Raw genomic sequence first — 13,917 nt, forward strand, 5'->3', positions numbered from 1 at the left:
TAAACAGCTTGAAAGCCTATTTTGGTTTGATTTTTGTCAATAGTTTGATTTTGAGGCATCGTTGAACATGTTAACAAATGAGTAAGCATTGCCGTGGTACCATTTTTATTTGAATCGGCAAAATAATCTTGACCACAATGCTTACACCTTGATTTCTTATTTCCTTCTCTATCAATAAATGATCCAAAATGATTCCATGCACGGAACCTTTTCTTTCATTCTTTCTTTCTTTACCGTCTTCTGAACAGAATGTGTGTGACGCGCAATATTTGAATTAGTGCTTTCATCGCCTAGGATCACTGGCACTGCCTCATCAGTTGTAGTATTTTCAGCCATTTATATCGGTATATGTCACTGTAAAATAGAATTTAGACAATAATTAGATAACAAATCATGAAATACCTTCAAAGTAAACAAAAATTAAGAGATCTGTTTCCTTATTTTGAACCATGTCAAATCCTTTACTAAAAATTTTACGCATAAACAAAATCCAAGGAAAAAATTAATAACAGAAAGGTACTTCAAGAAAAGAGGCTGGTGGGAAAACATTACAAAAGTGAACATTATTTTTTTCTTAATGTTGGGCTCTTCTTGCTAAATGGTGTTATAAATAAGTATTATTTCATTCAAAATATACCAAAGAACTATTATTGAGGATTAAAGAGTCTAATAGCTTCAACACTTAAATTCTTCGTCACCCTTGGAGCAAGGATACAGTGGGTGCTTCAACCTACTCTGGTTCATCAAGGACATATTTAAATCATTTACTAATTCGGTAGGAATCTGTGCTGACCAAGCACAGCAGATAAAGAGGCAACCAATATCTTGAACTTTGCCATTAACATTGTGATGTTATTTATAACCCCACAGCACAAACAAGAGGACACCACAGTCTCATCACACAAACTCATGGCCATCAGAAAGGGATCATTCATGGCCACAAAATAGTTTGAACCTGCCAAATTGACAAGACTCCAACCATCATAGATCGTTTTCTTAAAAACACATATAAATTGGATTCATTCATAGTAATCACAGTTCTCATCAAAACAACACAAGAAATTCATGACCAGTTTTGGGACGACATCCTCTTCTCAATGGAGAGGAAAACATCAAGATTTTTCCAAAAAAGTGAATCAAAGAGTAAATAATCAAGGGAATCTCAGTTAGTACCTTAGTAAGACGAAAGCAGCAGGTCAATAAGAGGGAGAAGTTGTAAGATCGATCAGCTATAACAATCAAAAATGGAGCAGAAGAGTAAGAGGCGGTGGAGAACTAGAGATGAGATGTGGATTTGGAAACTTCTGATGTAGAAACCCTACTCTTTCTACTTATCAATTATCATATATGTTATTTTGGGTTGGGCCGGGTAGAGTAATGTATTGCTGAAAGTTAAAATAGGTTTTTATTTTGTTGAATAATGGGTTGGGCCATTAAGTTTTATTATTAATAAAATGATAAATTAAACCAAAAAAAATTTAAACAGGGATAGCATAGTAATTTTACTGTATTCTTATTGGGTTATTGGTTAAATCGATAACCCAATAGATCAAAACTAGAACCAAACCGGTTAATCAATAAATTTTTTTTATAAAACCAATGAAAAACCAATAACCCAATAACCCGATACCGATAACCCAATAGTATTTTTATCGGTTTGGTTTATCGGTCGGTTCGATTTTTGCACAGCCCTAAAAATTTCATATGTGAAATAGAACTTTTCTTTTTTCTTTTTTTTTTCATAACTAACAGTAGTCTACAAATATTCTTCCTTTAATTTTCTTTTTCATTTCCCCCTTTTTATTGTTTTTTCATCTTTTTCTCCATTTTTTTCTTCCTCCCTATTTTTTTTCCTGTCTTTTCTATCGAATCATTCAGGATCCTTGCCATTGTTGCTCATATTATCTTTTTGGGGGGTACTGATACAAGTTATGTCCTAAGCAACCACATATTTGGCAAAGAACAGTGAAACTTTCTAAAAGAATTTTTTGGAGATGAGAATATTGGTAGGTAGGGGTTTAATTGTTTGACCCAAGATACGTAGTCTAGCATACCTTCCTTCAGAAATATTTCTTGTGCAACTATTAATATTTAGGATCGTACCTATCATGTTTTCAATTTTTTGAAGCATTTCCATAACATAATATTCAGTGGGGATCAATTGGTATTGGGTTTGAAGGATTATCTAGTACTAGTTTATCTGAAAAACTTACTTTCTTCAAAGACTTAGGCATAGCAGATGCGTCTTTGAGTTTGTTTATACTTCTCTGCAAGAGATGCTCTTCCTGAGCATGCATCTCATCATCCATCCTTGTCCACTAAAACAATTGTACTATTATAATTTGTACTTATATATGTGCTAATGCATTAACTTTTCTTTCTCTCTGTCCAATATTCTAGAGAGAAGGCGGAGAGAAAAAAAGATTCACCAAGTATAGTTTCTAAATTAATTTAATATTTGTTAGATTGAAGTTGAAAATTTTTGGGTATGAAATCACAAAGTTCTGATATTTTTGTACAAACAAACTTTAAACATAATTATTTGAAGTTTGACCTGTCAACTCCAAATTTTCAACCAGGGGTGATAAAATTAACTCAAACCCATTCAATTTATTTGGTATATGTACAGGTTAGATCATGACCCGTTTGTTGAGTTCACACACCATAGTGAACCCAAGAATAACCCATCAACAGTCAGGTCAAAGTTGTATGATCCGTCAAGTTAAAATATAAGCAAACTCGAACAAGAAAAAATATTATATTAACCAATAAAATTTATCAATTGGTAAGATATTTATTGACAGTAGGCTACTTAGTCCTTAAAAAAATTATTTTTCAATTATTTATAATTTATTGTTAGTTATCAATATATTTAATTTGATCAGTTGATAAAAGTCTTAAATCCATTGATAATTTTGTTATTTCTTACCGTGAATCTCATACAATTATTTTTTCATCAAAACTTTTAATTTTCATCTTCTTCAATACAATTCTAGTTAAATTAAAAATTGTGCAAATCTATAACTACTAAGAGTTATATGTGTAACTCAAAACTAGTTGCATTGATTGCACCATTTAAAAGAAAAAATGGCATGGTGTGGCAACTGAAGATTTAAATGGCCCAACTTTGGATATATGTCCCTAAATACATTTTAGGCTCAAAATAATGACAAGTTATCTCTCTCGTTAGCCTCTCTCTCTTCTCTCTTGCTCGCCTCTTTTGGTCTCTTGCCTCTCTCTCCCCCAAAGTTACGATCGGAAAGTTGAGGTCATGAGGACACCTACCTTGACTTAATCTTGGTAGGTAAGCAAAAAACTGCAATAATAAGAAAGTCAAATTACGAAAGAAAAGCCATAAATGCAAGACTCCTAGAGTGAAGTCAGGCCATAATACTCATAAACTAAATTATCCAAAAAGAAATACATCAATACCCAAAATCTGGTGTCGTAAGTATGAGGAACATCTAATACAATACTGAAATCTAAAATGCATAATCTATATTTGATAGAAAATAAAGACAAAATAAGATAGGAGAAGGTCCAAAATCTACCCCGAATACTAGAGCTCACTAGTACCTTAAAGTCAATCTCTCACAATACGAAGTCAGCCACCGCAGATCACACTTACACTAAAATTTACACCAAAAGAGCATATAAGTAGGAGTGAGTACGGTTCAGTTATACTTAGTATGTATTATAGGTCGACTGAGCAAAATAACAAACTAAACCTGTAAATTTTACGATAAGCATGCTTCCACCTACATACATAAAAGTTCTCAAATGGTAGCTCATATCTCCATTGACAATTCTATAATATAATTCCTATAAAGAATAACCACGACCAAAGATATAAGGAAAAACCAAGTACAAGGCAACAAACACATAATAAAGATGCAAATAATGCAATGCAATGTAATGATGGCAGAATGGTGATGATGTAAGTCAGAGCCTGGTCCTTGTACATGCCTTCCGATCCTCATTGCTTCTTGGATAGGATCATATACCTATATGATCTCGATCTCGAGTACCATATATGTCTTCCAAGCTTCATCGCTTCTAGGATAGGACCATATACTTTCATAATCTTAATCTCGTTACCGACATATTCCTCAGTTAATGTCATGACCCAAATTAGTGCCCTGGCCGTGACGAAACATCCCAAACCATGAAGGCCCAAGAGTACTTCTAACTTGTAATAATAGATACCATTCTTATATAAATAGGAAATACGCAAATAAAATCTGCTACGGAAACATGGTCATAATCTAAATTTAGTTTAACAATGAGGAATAAAATCTAATATCAACTAAACACCGTCTGAAAACCGTCTGCGAAATCTCTACTATATGATCAAATAACAATTGTCTGAAAACTGGGACAAAGCCCCCAGTAGACCAAAACTATAATAAATAATAACTGTTTGAAAGAAACTAGGCTTTTTGAAATATAGAAAGCTCACCAACTGGTACTTTTCACTTCTGTCTGATGAAATCTACTGCTTATCAGGACCCCTAGACTGTGCCTTAGAACGTGGATGGAGGAGGGTCAATACAAATGTACTGGTACGCAGAGCAATCTAAAATAAAGCTTTTATATAAATAAAATAGTTGAGAGCTAGTCATAAACATCATGAAATATATAAATTCAAAACACACGGGCATTTTTGATAATCATAAAACCTTTCTGTCAATGAAGTTTTTCTGACCTTTGTATTACTTCTGAGTCAGGTGGCACTCCCCTACAAGTTTGATATTCCATGAGCTATATGGAATCCTCCATTGACTCGACGTGGAAGCCCCCAACCCAAGTGTTCCGCAAGGGTTGGAGTGTCTAAGTCTGATATGCCACAGGACACTAGCCTAATGTATAATAATATATCCGGATTGACAAATCAAGGTTTTGGGCAATGAGTTGTCTGAACTCATGCCCACTTCAGGGATCCACCTAAGCTCTCTTTATGCCCAATTTTATCCTTTTTTGAATCATGCATTATTCTAGTTTCAACATCTAAAAAATCTAATTTCAAACATACATTCTATTCTATTCTGGATTACTATGGCATTATCTGAATTGGTGTCGTCACACCAAGACTTGCAAGTCCTATTTCTGAGCCATAATGCATCATGCATGATTTTTTCACTAAAACTCAGTTCAGACCACCCAAACAACCAATTAGAATAAGAGATTTCATGTTTCGAAAATATAAGTCAAAACTATGCAAAATTCCCATCCTTTCCATGAACAAGTGGTGGTCATGTAATCTTTACAAACCATGCAACTCTTTTCATTATATGAATATATTTAACATTTATCAACATAAACTACCCTCTCTTTTGAAATCAAAATCATAATCCAAATATAACAATACTTAAGGCATTTCATATAATGCTTTTTAAGATGCATTCAAAACAACCCATAATATATGATAAGTAAAGAAAAATCATAACAAGAGAGGGATTTTTCATGAGTCATGTTCTCAATTCAATCATCAACCTTAAAACACATGCTTATATATATATATATATATATATATATATAACTTCAAATCTCTCTTGGGGGAAGGCCTAAAGGCCAAAACAATATCATCAATGCTTCTAAAAGATGAATTTATTCATAAATCCGAAACCCTTTTCTTAAAAACATGATTTCTATGCCCATGAGATTTTAGGAAAACCTCACATACCTTAAATTAGAAGCTTTTGAATGAGCTTTAGCTTTTGGGATGCTATACGTATGATTGATGAGTGCATCTTGTAGCCCTCGCAATAGGTATCCCAAATCTTGAATTATTTTTGAATTTCTACGGTTGAATTTTGAGGAATCTTGATTTTTATTTTGGGACTAAAGGGTGTTGTTCTTGAGAATTTTGAAGATAATGACCATATTTTGGTCAATTGAGATTAAAATCCCACGTTTAAGATGTTAAAGAGGTGGGTGAAAAGACTAAAATACCCCTAAGGAAACAAATAAGGTCGCAGATGTCCCTCAGTCGACAAGATGATAGACTGAAGTAAATTTGGTATAACTTCTTACTAAGATGTTATATTTGGATGAAACTAGTTGAATTGGAAAGAAGACTCAAAGTTCTTTCATTTGATATACAGCAGCTCTCCCAGTTCATTATATACAGGAAGTTATGATCGTTGGAAGTTAACCCTGAAATTAGAGCCTGAAATGTGCCCGAAATGCGGGAGCATTTCAAACCAGTGAGTTATGCCACCGAAATGTGCCCAAGACGTACTATTGACTTGCTCCATCATATATCAACAAAAAAATCAAGAAACAGAAATTGGGCAGGTCGAAAATAAAATCCCCGAAGTTTGGAAACTCAAAATGATTCTAAGTCCCTTTTTACACTTAGAAAAATTTCTACTCTTTTCAATTCTATGAGCATACTACTAGGAGCTAACACGTAGAGGATTCTTGCGGGGTGTTACAACAATGATTTGATTTTTTTAGTTCAAAAACATGGGCTGTTACATTATCCCCTCCTGGAATCATTCGTCCCCGAATGATGGGTAGGAATGTAGAAGTCTTAAGGGTATGGAATAACACAGACATAATGTGTTCTCTAAGAAAGGATATATCTGATCTGAAACACTTAAACTTCTATCATAAAACTGAATTCTGAGCTGACTTGACTTTACTTACTTCAAGAAGCTGATTTATGCTAAAAGTTTAGGATATCCTTGGAGTGGTCATGATCCAATCATACACATTGAATTGAGAAGTGATAACTTATGCAAGCACGAATCATGAGGCAACAAGACTTAGATCGTACCAGGGTATTATACTTCCTGAGATAAAATACTTAGAAGTATTTGAGATTATGCTCTGAACTTTTATGAACTGAGTCATGACTAAATAGCTAGATCTAAAACATAATGCTTGGATTGAACTGAATTTTCAATTTACACGGATAGAATAAATTATCTCTTGGGATGGTCATACACCTGAGACTTTGGATAGTAGAACTGGGTAAAAAGGTGGAAAACCACTGTAACTTGTCTGCCTAACTATTAGACCGAATTATTGGCTATGTAGACTGAGTTATACTGGGCCCTTATACTTAACTGGAGTATCTCTTCAACACTCTTTCTAAAGAAGTTCTAGTAGCATTCGGGAGCAAAGAATTTTGGGCATGAGTTACACAAGACACCCAACTAAGGAATCACAACAGTGACACTACTCTATAGCATAGAATATAGACATATAACTCATAAACTAGGATAGAATTACCAGGCCTTAGGCAATGCAACTTCTTACTTTCAAGATTAGCGCACTTCTCGAATACTCTCTTAACTATATTATTCCCTTTAAATACCATACTCATTTGATTCAACTTAGAATTCTTATAATGGCATTGATAAATCTTTCTACTAATGCCTAAAGTAACATACGCCTATTGATATATATATATATATATATATATATATATATTGAGATCACACCCAAGCATATTGTGCCTTACCACTTTAATGACTAACTCTGATCTTTTACTATGGATTCACTAGCGCATATTGCGTTCCTCCACTTAAATCTCAACATGTCATTCAAGCCTATCTTTATAACCACATATGAACTCCAAGGCAAACACCCATAAGGACATACTTCACATATTCTCTAATCCACTATCAATATAACTCCCACGCGCTACCCTAAGAACATATACACACAAATTTTCACTAACCATTACATATATCAAAGATTTGGCCCCAGATCTTACTTCACACTTATGGCCTTATCTAAAACAAGCATACTATGATCTTCCAATAACAAGAAACATTTATTCATCACCACTATCATCACATAAGAAGGAGTCACTAAAAGGTTAGAACATAAGACCTTGAAGCATGGGCGAATATTATACGAGACTTGACACTTAACTGAGGTCGAAAGAATAGCAAATCAACATCAGAGATTCATCAAAGTGATCTGAATTGGGGCATACATGACTAAAAGTTGAATCTCATCAATCATAAAGAGTATAGCATGAATTATGGGAACTGAGCACACTATAAAGCATGAGTACATAAGTCATAAGCTGCATGACCTCAATTTGAAGTTCATAACATATGGAATGTGATTCCGACTACTGAATGAACTGGAACTCCTTATTTTAAAACCGGAAAACCACGTGATTCTTTATCATATACATGGACATGAATTATGATCATGGAAATGAAACGTAAGGAATGATTAGGTATTGTGATCACTGCAAAATACTGAGATAAGAATGGGTTGAGTCTCACCCTCACATTTTGATGTTCTATATCATACTGACATCAATACTAGAATCTAAGAGCCTGACTTAGTTACTTCTTCTATCATCTCCGCCTTAACTTTAAGTCATCATCTTAAGTTTGAGAGATACCTTAGTAAACTCTAAACTGAACTACACTCACTACACTCTGGGGTCTGGAATATGACAATACATGTAATTAATAGAACTTAACCTGAATGACTACACCTGGAAGGGGAAAACCCACTGCTAGTCCTACCTTCTGAGACATACTCATCTTTCTATAGCCTCAATAGTCAATCACATAATACTTGAACACTTACTAACTTTGAATCCTCATAAGTATTCCCATATTCGGAGTACACACCCTATAGCGCTTCAACTCTTATTTCTGTCGGTTCAACCTTCAAAAATTCAAACTTAGATTATAACACTTAATCATAGATATCACCAAGCCTTTGATGAATCATGCTACTGGTATTTCTCCACCTAGCAACTTAAAGGTACTACTATGTCCACTAGCCACACGCAACATGTAATAGTCTTAGAAAATGCCGCAACTCCATATCACCTTGGGCATACTTCTACCTCATACATACAACATTATACTTTGTTACTAATCAAATAAAATTAATCTATTGCATACACCATTCAATCCTATTAGATCACTTCCATATAACTAGTATCATTAATCAATAAATCATCACATCCACCTTTATGGACATCAACTGTTCAAACTTAATGTCTAGTGCTAAGCATGATTTACAACCCAACCTGACACGCAATTCTCACAAAACATTCATCATTAATCTTAAGGCACTATTCTTACATCCATATCCTACATTAAATTCAAGCCAATAGTCTAGCATCAATTATCTACCACCAATGAAGAAGGCAACATAATATACTAGTCCATCAAATTGGGACATTCTATCTAAATACCCCAAAAATCTACTACATACCTTCTCACAAGTAGTACTAGTTTACAACTACCAATGAAAAGAAGGTCAAGGGGGTAAAGTCACATAATAGATATGGTTAACCTTAATCTTATATTATAATCCCATACAATCTTATCTACTTATACGACTTTCTCATATCACACTTACTTACCTAAGCGTGCATTTAGACTACCTTTAAATTCCACAAATAACCATGAGTTTATAATTATAACTTACTGACTCATCTAGCCATTTTCATACTTCAAGCAGACAACAATTCACCTTAACCAATAACTTTTTCTCTACCTTCTACTAAACTAACACACAAGGGCATATCACTTCATTAACAACTCAATCTCATGAGAAAAGATTTGACTATACATATATTCAACCAATACAAGAACAACAAGTTGAACAACAAGTTGCTAGTGAATTGAAAGAGCCCCGCACGACTTCACTAGACTTTGATTTTTTTTCAAAAACACTATGATAACAAGATTACATATTACAAGAGATAGAAAATTAACACACAATATTCAATGATCTAAGGATACATATCTTAATCTATATAAATAAAAGTCTGAGTCAAACACTTTTCCCCACAGACTACCATACAATCCACACATACTACTAGCTACCACATTAGTCTATCACTATAAAGTGGTAAATCATCCTCAAACATTGATTATTCAACTAAAATATTTATTTACACAAAAGTCACCCTCACTCTGACTTTTAACTTTATGACTTCATATCACCAACCTCTTGGTCTAATCTCACTACCAATAGATCATGACACCGACACTTTAACTTATACTACTAATCGGGTGGAAATACAGTTCCAATATTCTACTACATATTATTCCCCCTGAAGCATGACATCTGTAACATAAAATTTTGAAAAGAGACGGAATACTCTTAATACCGCAGGCCGAAAAGCATGATTTCATTAGAATCAAATTTCACACAAAAATCAATACACTCTGAATCACTAACAGACTCTTCTCAACTCCTTACAAAATTTTAAACTCTTATATGGCTCAATCAGAAAGGACCATACCATTTAGACTCTTAACTTCTACACTTGAATCACCCCAATAACGAGACATATCTGGGCACATCAAAGTAAGGAAAAAATTGGGATAACTTTACTTTCATATGGGCGACACTATAGCACGAATTAGAGTATGGAAGAGGAACATTCTGGCTCAATAGCACGAACTAGAACATGAAGAAAGAGAAACATTCCTAAATGCCTGGTAGCCTCCAGCTTATAAGTGTGGCGCGCTACACACCCATAAATAAGACTCTACCCGACATAATTTTCCAGATACCCTGAGACCATGAACCATGCTCTGATACCAAGTTTGTCACGACCCGAACCAGGGTCCTGGCCATAATGGACATCTCAAAACATGAAGGCCCGAGAGCTCTTCTAATTTGTAATCATATACACCGTTCATATATAAATAGGAAATGTGCAAATAAAAACTGATACAGAATTATGGTCATAATCTAAATTTAGTTTAACAATGAGGAATAAAATCCAATATCAACTAAATACTATCTGAAAACCGTCTGCGAAATCTCTACTACATGATCAAATAACAACTGTATGAAAACTGGGACAAAGCCCCCAGTAGACCAAACTATAATAAATAATAACTGTCTGAAAGAAACTAGGCCTCCTAAAATATAGAAGGCTCACCAACTGATACTCTTCACTCTTGTCTGATGAAATCTCCTGCTTATCAATACCCCTAGACTGTGCTTCAGAACCTGGAGGGAGGGGGGTCAATACAGATGTACTGGTATGCAGATCAATCCAACATAAAGCTTTTATATAAATAAAATAGTTGAGAGCTAGTCATAAACATCATGAAAGATATAAATTCAAAACACACGGGCATTTCTTATAATCATAAAACCTTTCTGTCAATGCAGTTTTTCTGACATTTGTATAATGAGTTGTCTGAACTCATGCCCTCTTCAGGGAACCACCTAAGGTCTCTTTATGCCCAATTTTATCCTATTTTGAATGATGCATTATTCTAGTTTCAATATCTGAAAAATCTAATTTCCAACATGCATTCTATTCTATTCTGAATTACTATGGCATTATCTGAATTGGTGTCGTCACACTAAGACTTGCAAGTCCTATTTCTGAGCCATAATGCATCATGATTCTTTCACTAAAACTTAGTTCAGATCACCCAAACATGTAATTAGTATAAGAGATTTCATGTTCCAAAAATATAAGTCAAAACTATGAAAAAATTCTCATCCTTTCCATGAACAAGTGTTGGTCATGTAATCTTTACAAACCATGCAACTCTTTTCATTATATGAATATTTTTAACATTTATCAACATAAACTACCCTCTCTTTTAAAATCAAAATCATAATCCAAATATAACAATACTTAAGGCATTTCATATAATGCTTTTTAAGATGCATTCAAAACAACACATAACATATGATAAGTAAAGAAAAATCATAACAAGAGAGGGATTTTTCATGAGTCATGCTCTCAATTCAATCATCAACCTTAATACACATGTTATATATATATATATATATTTATATATATATATATATAACTTTAAATAACTTTGGGGGGAATACCTAATGGCCAAAACAATATCATCAATGCTTCCAAAAGATGAATTTATTCATAAATCTGAAACCCTTTTCTTAAAAACATGATTTCTATGCCCATGAGATTTTAGAAAAAACCTCACATACCTTAAATTAGAAGCTTTTGAATCTAGCTTTTGGGATTCTATACGTACGATTGATGGGTGCATCTTGTAGCCTTCGCAATGGGTATCTTGAATCTTGAATTATTTTTGAATTTCTACTGTTGAATTTTGAGGAATCTTGATTGTTGTTTTGGGACTAAAGGGTGTTGTTCTTGAGAATTTTGAAGATAATGAACATATTTTGGTCAATTAGGATTAAAATCCCGTGTTTAAGATGTTAAAGGGGTGGGTGAAAGGATTAAAATACCCCTAAGAAAACAAACAAAGTCGCAGCTGTCCCTCAGTTCACAGGCTGATAGGCTGAAGTAAATTGGGCATAACTTCTTACTCAGCTATTGGATTTGGATAAAACTAATTGAATTGGAAATCCGACTCAATGTTCTTTCATTTGATATATAGCAGCTTTCCCAGTTCATTATATACAGGAAGTTATGATAGTTGGAAATTGACCCTAAAATTGGGGCCTGAAATGCACCCGAAATGCGGGAGCATTTCAAACTAGTGAATTGTGCCACTGAAATAAGCCCAAGATGTGCCCGGAATGCGCCCAAGACGTACTATTTACTTGCTCCATTGTATATCAACAAAAAAATCAAGAAACAGAGGTTGGGAAGGTCGAAAATAAAATCCCCGAAGTTTGGAAACTCAAAAAGTATTCTAAGTCCCTTTTTACACTTAGAAAAAATTTCTACTCTTTTCAATTCTATGAGCCTACTACTAGGAGCTAACACGTACAGGATTCTTATGGGGTGTTACAACAATGATTCAATTTCTAGTTCAAAAATGCGAGGTGTTACAGTTAAGGATTTTGTAAGTGTCTCATTTTTCTTTTAAAAATAATGTTTTTAGTTATACCAATCTCATGAATATGTATGAATGAAATAAGGATGTAATGCACACAACTTGTTATAATGAAATAATAACCAATTCAATATGGGTGTAAATGAGCTCAAAATCAACTCAATGTAATAATAATTCATGGTATAAATCATCTCATGGTACCACTAAAATAAATAGTCATGCAAGACATCTCAAATATAATCTCAAGTCTCTCTCTCGGGCATCAGTAAATAATAGTTGTACATAATCGCTCAAATAAGACCTATGATATCTATTCAAACCCCCACATAAGCATCACAATAGTCATAATGACAATTAATGCATAAATAAGACCTATAATATCAAATATAGTCCCTACACGGGAATCACAACAAGTATAATCTCTAAAGTTAACTCTATGTGCATATAAGTTCCACACGGGCAACCTAACATCAATATACTCTCAAATAAAACTCCCAGAACTGGCCCCTTAACTCATATCATACTTTATATGAGTGGTTAATTACCCAACTCAATATTAAGAAATTTAAGCCATAACGTACCTCAAAAAGCCAAAATTCAAAGCTAGACCCTTCAACGCGGAGCCTTTACTTCACGAACTATCTCAAAACAGACTGAATTTATCGAAAAGATAATCTATACATCAAAAAAAAACTAATAATACCCATATTAACCATATTTAATTTGGATAAAAAATTTGTTAGAAAATCGATTCAAAATCAATAAGGGTAAATCTAGAATTTTATTCAAAAATCATGCTTCCCATGGCAAGGGAAGTCTAAATTGAAAAAGCCAAGTAAAACAAGTTGAAATCGGACTTTCAATTGTAGAAAAACTAATTTTTTTCTTTATCATACAAAACTCCAAAATCCAAGTTTGAAATCAAAGATTTTAAGTCGTTTTGAAGATGAAATCAATAGAAAATATGAAAATAGGAGTTTAAAGATTGCCCAAGCAAGATTGATGATAATCCCCTTGAAAATTGCTAAATTTTGAGCTCCCAAGAATGAAAATAATGAAAATAGAGAAAAGAGGGATATACATTGGCCAAGAGACCTCTTCTCTATGATTATGGTCACTTATTTCCAGATCGTGACTGATTTAAATTAGAACCTTTACGAACGCAGTAAGA

The sequence above is a fragment of the Capsicum annuum genome, chromosome 8, assembly GCF_002878395.1.
Source record: "Capsicum annuum cultivar UCD-10X-F1 chromosome 8, UCD10Xv1.1, whole genome shotgun sequence".
In the NCBI taxonomy this organism is placed as follows: domain Eukaryota; kingdom Viridiplantae; phylum Streptophyta; class Magnoliopsida; order Solanales; family Solanaceae; genus Capsicum; species Capsicum annuum.